General features: G+C 39.6%; 1 pseudogene; it reads left to right on the top strand.

Moving 5' to 3' along the window:
* Positions 1-11,970: 11,970 nt before the first annotated feature.
* LOC118897954 lies at positions 11,971-13,087 on the top strand (annotated as a pseudogene).
* The last annotated feature ends 407 nt before the right edge of the window (positions 13,088-13,494 follow it).

Genomic DNA, 13,494 nt, shown 5'->3' with positions numbered 1-13,494 from the left:
CCTCCCCTTGTCCTTTTCTCAGTCTAAACTTCATAACCTTAGTTAAGAAAGAAAATTAAGAACTGTTATTAACAACACTGATTGTTTAATTTCTTTCATAACTTCTTCCTTTCAAAGAAGAGTCCGGCACAGAATGAAAAGGAATGTTATCATATGAAGTGCATTTCAGACGTAATAAAGCAGAAAGGAGAGGCTGGCCCCAGTGGCAGTTGTAAGAGGGACAAAGTGTGGATCTCTATAGCTCAGTGGCTGCAAAGCAGAAAATGAAGCTTGTAAAAACGTCACATAAAGAAAAAATGCACAGTGGATTCGTTTTGCGATGCCCATAATTCAGTAATGCCTTTAAGTAGCTAGAAGAAATATAATAAATGTTTTTCCACAACATTGATCATACTGTATCAGAGGAAATATTAGTGTGCAGGGAGCCATGATTACACTGGTAGTAATTCTTGGTGCAGAAAACTAGTAGAAGATGGGACCCTTTGTAGGCCCAACTTTTATTGGCTGCAGTTATTTACCTTTAAGAGTACGCCTAATACATTGTCCTATAGCTAAATATTTTTGTGAAAATTCAAACCAGCAGTATCAGTAAATCAGAAATCCTGCCACCATTTTATAGAATTTATATATATATTTTCCTGTAGATGCTCTGATATGTTCCAGAATACAAAACCAGCCAATTGACCATGTAAAATTCTAGAATGTCTATAAAACAGATTCTTCTTCTGTATTCTGAACCTGGATAGGAGCAGACAGATTTATGGCATGTGATTCCATCCAAATGCCACCTGTATATATATAACATCTCTCTAAAGAAATTAAATGGATTATTAGATTATATACTGCAGTAAAACTATACCCGAAGCTATAAGCCAGGAGAGGATATGCATGTTGTGCAACTGCGTTTTTTTTTTTGGTCCTGAAACACTGAAGAAAGCTTTGCAAGGCAGGATTTTTCTTTAGGGAGAAAAGAAGGGAACTGATCCCTCATGCCAGCCTCTTGCTACTCGGACGGGCAGGAGCTGGTGATGTGGTGGCCATGGCCATCTTGGTGTAGGAGGTCCCAGCTTGTCAAGGGGAGGTTCTACCTTTGCTCTCGAGGGACCCCAATCTTGACTCTAGACATCTTTGAATCAGAGTTCCAGGGTGCACAAGATAAGAGCCACCCAGCCAGACTCCAGCAGAACTAAAAGGAGAGGTGAGATCTGGGTGTGCTAATTCTCCATATACTCCCCACAGAGAAGCAAGAAGCCAGAGGCATCTCCAAGTGAAGATACTAGGAGAGCAGTGATAGGAACACGCATTCTTTCGCTTCAGAATCTGGATAATCCCCCTTACAGTTCAAAGGCCTCGTAAAAGCAAACAAACCTGGCTAAAGCCTGCAGATTTTCCTGCTCTGTTTCAGCGTACATCTCCCCTAACTCTCACTGACACAAATGGGAATCGTTTCCCAGACTTTCCTCACGGAGACCATCCCCACCTCTTTGTCCTGATGCTCTCTGCTGAGTGCCCCTCACAGGTTTCACGTGCACGTGCTCCTTCAATCCGACACAGCTTCTGTGCGGTTCTTTTTCCTCTGTTAGGGCACAACGGGCGTACGGGCGTATATGAGCTAAAGGGCATTTGGAGCTCTTTATGGAATTATGTCTTGATTATCTTATTGGGGTTGGATAGATGTTCAGCTTGTTTGTTAGTTTCTTCCCTCCTCTAACAAGGAGAAGTTGAGAGGGTGCCTGTAAGTTCTTCCCATTGTGAGAACTTTAAGGAGGCAGGCGGATGAAGGGAAAAAAACCCCAATATGAGGAGGGAGTCTAAGATTGAGAAACGGCTTGGCACAAGACGACGGTTTCTCAGAAGGAGTGCCGCCTGGGAAGTTGGTAAGCAGTCACCTGATGTGCTCGGCATTGACATGGACATAAATAATTTACTGGTTGAGGTGACCTAATAGGCTTCTGCTGAGAGTTCTTTCCCAGCGTGATGGAGCGGCATGCCTTGCTGGCATCCTCTTACAAGTGGCACTGTTCTAGGTACAGCAGCAGCAGCTTTTCTCAGATTGTTTTAAATGAAGATTATTATTTTTTATCTTAGTTAATTGGCTGGCAGTTGAAGGAATGCAATTTAAAACCAGAAGTTGGGGGAAGGCTAATTATCTTTTTTAATTCCCTCTTTAGATCTATTATCACACATGGACATATTACCAAAACTTGTTAAAGAGCAGTGAGTAGTCCTGTTCTTTCTTCTCTCTCCTCCCTCCCTCCCTTCCTTCCTTCCTTTTTTCTTTCCTTCCTTGTCCTCTTTATTTTCCTTTCCTTTTCTTCTCTTTCCCTTTCTTCTTTCTCTTCATCTTCAATGACTTGGAAAAAGTCTTAATGAACTTCTTTGAGCAATTCCACAACAATGAAAATGTTCAGGGTCACAGATGCCTTCCCTGGAGTATTTAACGGTGGAGTCAAGTACAGCTTTCACTTCTGCTGTGTGTCTGCAGCATGCACACCGTCTCAGTTGTGCTTGCAAAAATATCTAAGTGTGCTTAGGAGGGTCAGGGAGACCCTTGGAGAGTAGACCCACTATAATTTTAGTTAAATTATAAAACATCAAAATAAGACTAACAGAACAACAGACTTTGGAAACTACTTAGGAAATAAACAGAGTGAGGTTTGCTTTATTTGGCATCCAGCCTGAATTATTGACTTACACTGTAGCCAGATAAAGAATGTAGACAACATTTGACAATACAGAATATTCAATTATAATTTAAAACTTACTTTGTATTTTAAAATGAGATTCACTTGTAATTATTTCCACAACCGCTGGATGTCACTGTTGCATACGTCTGGGCAGTAAAAACTTCTCACTTAGGCAATCTGAAACTGGTATTTTAAGGGCTGTCATGTTACCTCCTTGACACTCTACCTTTTGATTGAACACAGGCTGTCATGCTAAGAGGACTCTCTTCTCCATTCAGTGCAGTCAGCCCAATTCTCAATTATGGCACTCTACTGGGAATTCTTCTAATTTACACAGGATGAGATTCCTCAAACACAATTATCTTCTTCACTATATTTAAGAAGAGTATGGTACTTTTATAATAGTTCCCAACATTGTGTATTAATTATAACTAGCACACTCTGGATACCAAATGGAGTGAAGTGAACACATAACCATAAAATACCCTGGATTTATAAGTGCCTTTTTCCCCCTGTTGTATGAAAGTGCTTACAACAGTTTCATATCTATTTGCTCATCTGTCTTCCCAACATCCCTAGGGGGTTACCTGCTTTAATGCTTTTATGAGTCAAAGTTGACCTGTGAAATAAATTGAATGAAGTAATTATTTGCACTGGCATCCCAGGAGTAAAGCAAAAGCAAACAGTGAAAATGTGTTCCAGACAGCTAATTATAGTTTGCAAAAGTAACTCGTTGAAATTTTGGTAGTTCTGTTTTTTTTTCAATTACTTTAAAAACTTCTTACTTCCTGGACCGTTTACCTCTTCTTTTAAGCATGCATTAAAAAAATCCAGGCCATCTTGTACAGCTGACGTTATATAGAAATTAGATCTGGAGACTTTTCCAAACCTGAAATAAGCCTGGCCCAGTAGAAGTGCTAGACCAGAGCATGACCAGTGGAAAAGAAATGGGAGAACCAACTGGGACAGTAGTTAGCTTTCTCTATAGTTAGAAATGACCACGAGCTTCACTTTAGCTGTTCAGTTTAGTCTCTTTCTTTTTCCTGAAACCTTGGAGTGGTTTTCTTTAGCTTCCTCTCGTGACTTTGCACTAGGGAAGCCAGAGCTGTTCCTGGAGGACTGTTGGCCTAGATTTTAGGGGGGGAGGTGGGAAGGGGAGGTCCCCTCTGTTCTAGTGAATAATCAGAGTGTTGTGTTGCCTGCCATCTATGAGATGCTTTGATCCAAAATTTCAGTCATTGTTTCCACATTTAGGGGCTGGAATGAACATCAAAGAAGTGGGTGTACGGAATTTACTGAATTCCAAAGAAGTACAATAACATACAGAGGATATAAGCAAATCCCAGTGGCAAAATTTGCTGCCAATTCTTGCACATAATAGAGGCCCTGAAGTGACAGTCTATCTTTGACAAATGCATAATGATATCAATGCCAAGGGAAGGAACTAGCATGCTGAAAGGTGAATAAAAGAGTTGGGAACAATTCAGTGGACTTACACATTTCCTTAGTGTGTTTTCACACAACAAGGAAAGCAGATGACACAAATGCATTAGGTAATTATTGGACAGGGCTGCAAACTCACCAGCAGTTTAAAATCGACCTGGCTCTTTCAGGATACAGCTCTAAAGATGAAAATAAAATGTGATTAGGAATTACTCATCTTCTGGAGGAAAAAAAAAAGGAACAAGGAAAGTGAAAATAGCTTTCTTGTTCTGTCTTGGATAGTTCCAGGTTTTAAAGCCCATATGTTGTTTGCTATAACTTCTTCGCCTCCCAGGGCCAATGCATTCCAAACGCTTCAGCTAGTGTTAGGGCTTATTTGTATACACAGTCTTTGTTCAAATATGGATTAATTTTGGTTAATTTCAGTGGGTGCACATAAAGTAAAATGCACAGAACTGAAACCACGGAAATCAGGCCATCATGTGATCATCTAAGAACCTAGTTTTCAAGCTCCTTTAAGTTTTATTTTTGAACTAAAAACAATAAAACGACTGTAAAAAGTTTCCAAAAGCATTGACATTATGAGCAATTGCTAACCAAGGCTATTCCCAGAATGATGGAGCAAATTTGGATATAATTCTAGAAAAGCTAACTGCCCTGCAGTGCTGGCTATAAATATTTCATTCAGAAGGTGATTTAATAAGTGTCCTGTGGTATATGGCTCTTGCCTCCGGGGCCAGGTATCTATTTAGAGGCATATTGTGCTGCTGTCACCAAGGTCAGCACTGGAGGGCAAAGCAGACTCTTGCCCATAAGCTTCCATCCTTTTACTATGGAGATGAGTACTTAAGAGCTTCTGGAGGCTGCTTTAAAAAACCAGACTGGGTGTGGATGTTTAAAGGAAGAAGTCTTAAAAATGCCACAGTACATGGAAACAGCTTACAGGGTTCATGAGCACAGTCTGGTTAATGAATCAGGTACGAGTAAGACCAAGATGTGTGTGTTTATTTGAAACCCTCCAGGGTTGAGCAAAAAACTGTGCCAGCTGCAAATACAGCCAGCGTTTCTGTCCTATGCATTAGGCAATCAGAGCATATTTGCTTGCATACACCAGAACCATTTCCAAAACACCCCCCCACAGTTCTCCAGTGTTTCTCACAAAATTCCTCCTACAGCCTTACACTGCATAATAAAGGAGCTCATAGAAGGATCCTGCTCTGTTTATTGTGCATGTTAAGTAAATGCAATGCTTTTCATTATTTCAAACTCTATAATGAAATGACTGAGTGCCCAGCAACGTCAGAAAATGGACAAACAAGTATTCAACTGGCTGGATGAACCATAGCTTTCTGGTATTAAAAGTGTAATATTTATGAATTAATTTAATCATAGAAGAAAATATTGAGTAGGTGACTGAGTAAAATGATGACTGTGTATTATGTTTTTGCCATGCAGCTGGATAAACATATTCAATGACAAACCTTGGCAAGAACTGCAAAGATGCTCTTGACAATGGCATGAATAAATATCAAGTGCTGCCTAGAATTCACTGTATTTGAGGACTTGAGCAAAGCCAGATGAGTTTTAGCAGGAAAATATGAAGAAGCCATGTATGCACATTAGGATTATGTAAACGTTGGGTTCTTTCTCTGCTGCCCAGGAATTGCTCTAACGTTCATTTTCATCTGCATCACTGACAGATATTTTTTTTTACACATTATCTTTGCACTTCTGGGAGTGCACTTTAGCATCAAGACCCAGCTTTTGGGGAAGTTCCTTGTAAGTTTTTCAACAACATGGACTTGGAAAGAAAAGAAATACTTTGCCTAGAGCTGACAAAAAAGATTGTATTTTGTAGTGACCCAATCCAATCTATGTAAAATAGTAAATTTAAAAATTCCTTTAGATTGATTCTTGAATTTCCTTAGAATATGTGGTTTCAGATTCCAAGAAGGACCATAAGAGAAAACAATAGATGGGTAGATATTTTGAAGAGAGGAGATCAGCAATAATAACAGTCACTTAATGAAGCATTTGATCCAGGGCAGAAAGAACCAGTGTGCAAGAGAGGATCACAGAAACATGTTTTTGTGGGTTTTTTTCCCCACAAGATTGTCATTTTATCAATAAAGAAAATATCTTTTATCAGCTTTATTGAAACATAACTGATATATAACATTGTGTAAGTTTCAGATGTACAGCGTGTTGATTTGATACGCATATATTGTGAAATGATATATATACCACCATAGTGTGAGCTAACACCTCTATCACCTCACATAATTATCATTTCTTTTTTGTGGTGAGAACACTTAAGATCTACTCTCTTAGCAACTTTCAAGTATATAATACAACATTGTTAATTATAATCACCATGCTGTACATTAGATCCCCCAAACTTTTTCATCTTATAACTGAAAGTTTGACCCACATCTCCCCATTTCCTTCACCCCCAGCCCCTGTTAGCTGCCATTCTACTCTCTGTTTCTATGAGTTTGGCTTTTTTAGATTCCACAGATAAGTGATATCATACAGTATTTGTGTTTCTCTGTCTGCCTTATCAATATTTCATATAGCATAATGTCCTCCAGTTTCATCCATGTTGTCACAAATGGCAGAATTTACTTCTTTCTCATGGCTGAATAATATTTGATTGTATATATATCACATCTTCTTTTTTATTGAAGTATAGCTGATTTATAATATTATATTAGTTTCAGGTGTAGAGCATAGTGGCTCAGTATTTTTGCAGATTATTCTCCACTATATATATCAAAATAATGACTATAATTCCCTGTATATACCACATCTTCTTCTTCCATTCATCTGTTGATGGGCCCTTAGGTTGTTTCTGTATGTTGGCTATTGTGAATGATGCTACAGGTATCTCTTCAAGATCCTGATTTTATTTCCATTGGATATATACCCAGAAGCAGGATTTCTGGATCATATGGTAGTTTTAATTTTGTGAGGAACCTCTATAACTATTTTCCATTGTGGCTGCAACAATTTACATTCCTACCAACAGTGTGCAAAGATTCCATTTTCTCCACATCCTTGCCAATACTTACCTCTTATCTTTTTTTTTTAAATTTTATTTATTTATTTATTTATTTATTTATTTATGACCGTGTTGGGTCTTCGTCTCTGTGTGAGGGCCTTCTCTAGTTGTGGCAAGTGGGGGCCACTCTTCATCGCGGTGCGCGGGCCTCTCATTATCGCGGCCTCTCTTGTTGTGGAGCACAGGCTCCAGACGTGCAGGCTCAGTAATTGTGGCTCACGGGCCTAGCTGCTCCGCGGCATGTGGGATCTTCCCAGACCAGGGCTCGAACCCATGTCCCCTGCATTGGCAGGCAGATTCTCAACCACTGCGCCACCAGGGAAGCCCCCCTCTTATCTTTTTGATAATAGCTATCCTAATATGTGTGAAGTGATATTTTGTTGTGGTTTTGATTTGCATATCCCTGATGATTAGTGATGCTGAGCATCTTTTCATGTACCTGTTGGCCATTTGGATGTCTTCTTTGGAAAGGACCTATCTATTCAGGTCCTTTGCTTATTTTTTAATTGGATTGTTTGGTTTTTTTGCTATTGAGTTGTCTGAGTTCTTTCTATATTTTGGGCATTAACTTATTGTCAGATACATGATTTGTAAATATTCCCCCCATCCCATAGGTGGGCTTTTCATTTTGTTGATTGTTTCTTTTGCTGCTCAGAAGCTTTTTAGTTTGATGTAGTCCCACTTATTAATTTTTGCTTTTGTTGCTTTTGCTTCTGGTGTCACATCCAAAGAAATATTTTCAAGACCAATGTCAAACGGGGTTTTTCCCTATATTTTCTTCTAAGAGTTTTATGGTTTCACGTCTCATGTTTAAGTCTTTCATCCATTTTGAGTTAATTTTTGTAAGATAGGGGTCCAATTTTATTCTTCTGTATGTGCCTACCCAGTTTTCTGAACACAATTTACTGCAGAGACTATCTTTTCCTCATTGAGTATTCTTGGTTCCCTTATCACATACTAGTTGACTGTATATGCAAGGGTTTATTCATGGGGTCTTTATTCTGCTCCATTGGTGTCTGTGTCTATTTTTTATGCCAGTATAATACTGTTCTGATTACTACAGCTTTGTAGTTTAGTCTGAAATCAGGAAGTGATGCCTCCTGCTTTGTTTTCTTTCTCAGGTTGTTTTGGCTATTTGAGATCTTTTGTTGTTCTATACAAATTTTAGGACTGTTTTTTCTGTTTCTATGAAAAATGGCTTTGCAATTTAATAGGGATTGCATTGAATCTATAGATGACTTGAGCAGGATGGAGATTTAAACACTATTAACAGGGAATATCTTTCCATTTACTTGTGTCTTCAATCGCTTTCCTCAAAGTCTTATAGTTTTCAGTGTACCGGTCTTCTACCTCCTTGGTTAAATTTATTCCTAAGTATTTTATTGTTGTTGATGCTATTGTGAATGGGACTGTTTTCTTAATTTCTTTTTGAAATATTTCATTGTTAGTATATAGAAACACATCTGACTTCTGTCTGTTAATTTTATATCCTGCAACTTTACTGAATTCACCAATTAGTTTTAACAGTTTTTTGGTGGAGTCTTTAGGATTATCTATATATAAGATCATATCATCTGAAGAAAAGACATTTTTAGTTCTTACTTTCCAATTTGGATGCCTTTTATATCATTTTCTTACCCGATTGCTCTGGCTAGGACTTCTAGTACTATGTTGAATAGGAGTGGTGAGAGTGGGCATTCTTGTCTTGTTCCTGATCTTAGAGGAAAAGACTGAGTATGGTGTTAGTTGTGGATTTGTCATATATGGCCTTTATTATGTTGAAATATCTTCTTTCTATATCCAGTTTGTGGAGAGTTTTTATCATGAAAGAATGTTAAATTTTGTCAAATGCTATTTCTGCATCTATTGAGATGATCATCTGATCTTTATCTTTCATTCTATTAATGTGGTATATCACATTTATTGATTTGCACTGTTGAACCACTCTTGCATCCCAGGGGTAAATCCAGTTTGATCATGGTGTATGATCCCTTTAATGTTCTATTGAATTTGGTTTGCTAGTATTTTGTTGAGAATTTATGCATCAATATTCATCAAGGATATTGGTCTATAGTTTTTTTTTTTTTTCTTATACTATCCTTATCTGGCCTTGTTATCAGGGTAATGCTAGCCTCATAAAACAAGTTTGAGAGTGTTCCCTCCTCTTAATTTTTTGGAAGAGTTTGGGAAGAATTGGCATTAATTTAAAATGTTGGGAAGAATTCACCAGTGAAACCATCTGGTCCTAGGCTTTTCTTTATTTGGAGGTTTTTCAGTCTCCTTACTTGTTATTGCTCTGTTCAGATTTTCTATTTCTTTATGATTCAGTTTTGGTAGATTGTATGTTTCTAGGAATATATCTATTTCTTCTAAGTTATCCAGTTTGTTGGCATATAACTGTAATAGTCTCTTGTGATCCTTTGTATTTGTATAGTATCAGTTGTAATGTTTCCTCTTTCATCTCTGGTCTTATGTATTTGAGTCTTCTCTCTTTTTTCTTTAGTCCATCTAAAGGTTTTAAAATTTTGTTTATCTTTTCAAAAAATCAGCCAGGTTGTGGGGGAGAAAAGTTGTAGATGGAAGACTTCATCTTGGTTAAGGTGTCTATGCTCTGTTGCAAGTTGTCTTATGTTGTCGTCTTTGCTTCTTACATTTATATTTTTTTCTCTGTTTCATGCCCGAGAATTTCCAAATGCAACAACAAAAATATGAAAACATAGTCCAAGCTGTCCCCCTATTCCCCTATTCCCCCTGTCCCCCAATTTCCAATACTGAATGCTGTTTCTGTATTAAATTTTTTTCCAGCTATGCTCTATTCCTAGTATCTGAACACAAAACTCTTATTTCCTGGGTATTATGTTTCCATTCTTTAATTATTGTTTCTAGTATACATGGCATGATGTCTTGAAATACCCCAAAAAGAGGCCAGTTGTTAGCAAATTTTCATAGCTATACAAGGAATCACTGTAAACAGACTTGATGCTATACTTCTCTTGCTACATGCATAGGGGAGACTATATATTACTCCAAAGAGAGAGGAGCTATTTAATATTTTGTATATGTAAAGTATTTAGGACAGTATCTGCATCATAATAAGTCCTTTGTAAATCTTAGCTGCTGCTGCTACTAGTACTAGTGAAAAGCCTGCAGTTATGTTGTGACAAGGGGTCAGCTGGGCTGTCATTAAGTCTACCAACCCCTGCCACGGACCTAACACATGTGTGGTTGATTAGATACCTGCTTCTCACCTGTGAGGGACCTTCTGACCCTTTGGGGAGACCATCTTTGTAGATCCACATTTTTTGCCATTGGCTGCCCCTTGGGAACCGTCAGAGTGTCAAAATGAAACCCTGGGATGTAGCATGCATGTGGGCTATTGCTCTGAAGCAATGCTTCTCAAACTATGCGTGGTGAAGGATCAGTTTCTTTTTTTATTTCCAATCTGTCACAGCCTGATATTTTGCAAAGTGCAATAAAAAATAATTTAAAATGGAATAAAAAAATCAATATACACAAAATTCAAGTCCCATTTTTGAATTAGATTCAACAGACATAAACTTAGGCTACCACATGGCTGTCAACAACTCTAAATGCTTCCTCTCAACTCCGTTCTTGTCTCATCTCTGAACAATAACCAACAGATTACAGACAGTGGGCCTCACTTTGAGTAGCAACGTCACAAAGAACAATGAAGAACCCCAAAGTCCTGTCATTTCCATACTATTTTCCTTCTGTAGAGCTCAAAGGGCTCTCTCATCAAAGCAGAGGATGCTATGGGTCCGCAGGGCTCAGCCCTCACCTTCACTGGTGCAAAGCTGGTGCCCAAGGGGTAACAAACGCCACAAGAGAAAGCTGCTTCTGCCAGGTGCTGGCCATTCTCTCAGCTGGGAATTTACACACAGCTAAGCGGTGGGCTGTTTAGTGCAGATGCACAGGTGTGGAAACAGTCTCTGATAGGCAGGTTTATGGCAAGTAAACACATTGTATGATATACTGTAATCAACTATATAAACAACTTTAAAATTGTCTATACTTCATATTTCCAGCATTTGGTTTTGTTAATCATATGTCTTCTTGACAGCAATTAAATAGCCTTGAGAGAAAATGTACACCTGCTGTCTCCCCTGGGGAAACGACGTCTCTTTTGTGAATGACATAAGTTCTCCATAAAACATAAGCGAAGATAGGAGAATTGAATTTGGAGATATGTCTCCTTCCTCTCTTGTTTTATCTCCAATTGAATTGGAAGGCACGGTTTAATATAGCTAAGCTTTTTCTGGATCCCTATTCTAAGATTCTTTTCAAACCCAAATATTTCCCAGATGAGCAAATTGGAGACAATAGATAAATGAGGTTGTGACGGGCGTCACTTAGTGAGGAAGGAGCCTCACTTGGCCTGTGCTTTCACCCCCCCACCCTCACTTCTGGACCCCAGTGCTCTCAGTTCTTCCTGATTTCTGCAGCCCATCTCATCTACTTTTCATGAACACCATACTGGTCCTGTTTTCCTTAAAACAGCACATAACAAAATGTTTCCTTTGCTTGAGTCAGGTTCCAAACAAGCTCCATTCATTAGGCTTGGTTTATTAAAAGTCAGTAAACCAAGAGAGAGGTGTCCCCACTCTCGGGATGGGGTGGCAGGCGAGCGGCTGCTGCTAGGAGGCCCGGGAGGGCGCTCAGGGCTCAGCATGGGCGGGGGGCCACTGTACCTGGGGTGGGCTGAGTCTTGACTCCGGGCCGGCTCCACGAGGCAACATTTGGGATGCAGTGGCCTGGAGTATGTCTTGGGCGCCAGCCTGGGGCAGCAAGTCGTTCTGGTGGCACCGGAAGGGCGAGTGGCGGCCCCAGGACAAGCACTTCAGGTGTGACACCACCCACTGTGCTTTAGCTACTTGGATTTGGGGTGGCAGTTCACCGAGACTTCTTCCACCCCAAGCGGGCTGACCTCTTCCAAGCTCCATATATAGTCTTGACCACAAAGCATCACCAAGGCTTCACAAACTGGCTGAGTCCTGTGTCGTGGAGCTGGAACTTGGAGGACCTGAGCCCCCACTGTGTTTTGATAAGTTGATGAGTTGGGAGCAGCTGTCCTGAAGAGGAACATACAGCTATGGACTGTATCACCCATTCTTAGAATGGTTCCACCCACTCTACCTATTTTAAGAAAAATGGCTTCAAAAACACAGTATTTTTCAGTGTGAAAACAATGGCAGAGCTTTATGACCTTGTTAGCAAGTAGAAACCTGACCTGCTTTTGGTCTGATGGAGAGTAAGAATATCCTGATACTTATTGGAACTCTACAAATTTTCTTTCTTGGCTCTACAATGATATCCCTGTCAAGGATGAAGTGGTAGTGATTGATGATGGGGTCAGAAATACTCCTGTTATCATGGAGGATACTGCAACTATCAAGGTAAATTCAAACCAGGGAGGTTGCTAGATCACAAGTAGGAGATGTGCACCACTATGGACAAGGCATCCTAGGACTATCATTGGGACATGGCCATATCTGACATCGCAAGTGAATCTGAAATCATTTCAGAACTGGTTCAGAGAGAAAGTTTGGGGGGCAACTGTTGTCTCAGCATTGGACCAACTAAAGATGGACTGATTGTTATCATCTTCCAAGAAAGGCGTCTTGCTGCTGGAAGTGGCTGAGCATAATGGGGAGGTTATCTATGCATCTAAACCACGGAGGGTGCAATAGGAAAAGAACACGGTAATTGTATAGTATACCTTCATAACTACCTCAGCTACAAAGGTAAGGATGCTGGGATCCAGGAAGATCTGAAGTGGTCCACAGATCTGGGTAAAGGGCTCCTCCTTTCTTCGATCTGACCCTCTGCTCTCCCAGTTGAGTTTGCTTGGACCGTAAAGCTGACAGGAGTGGAATGATCATTGGAGTTCAAGAGGAAAGGGTCACTGCCTGCTGCTTGCTGCTTTGATTTTCCTCGTATAGTACCATCGTTATAATAAACTAACTTCTCTTCCCCATCCAAAGATGGCTTTTCCAAAGGAACTGAGTGCATTACACCAATGACTCAATGGACCAAGGATCTGAGCTCCATCACTAGCATACTTCACTCTGGACAACAAAAGAAGGGACTGAATAATTAAGCTCTGAGTTCATCCATTCCTACCTTTGGAAATTATCTACAATGGAAACTTCCCTCCATTCTGTGTTTGATAAACTTACTTGATTACTCAATGACTATAGTTAAAGAATAATCCAAGTCACCCCGTTGCCTATGGGAGGAGGAAGAAAGAGTTTGACAAATTCACCGTCTGATATTTATTTAGCA

This window comes from Balaenoptera musculus, chromosome 7 (genome assembly GCF_009873245.2).
Source record: "Balaenoptera musculus isolate JJ_BM4_2016_0621 chromosome 7, mBalMus1.pri.v3, whole genome shotgun sequence".
NCBI lineage: Eukaryota > Metazoa > Chordata > Mammalia > Artiodactyla > Balaenopteridae > Balaenoptera > Balaenoptera musculus.
The sequence above is the reverse complement of the archived record's forward strand: the minus strand, read 5'-3'. Positions and strand labels throughout refer to the sequence as shown.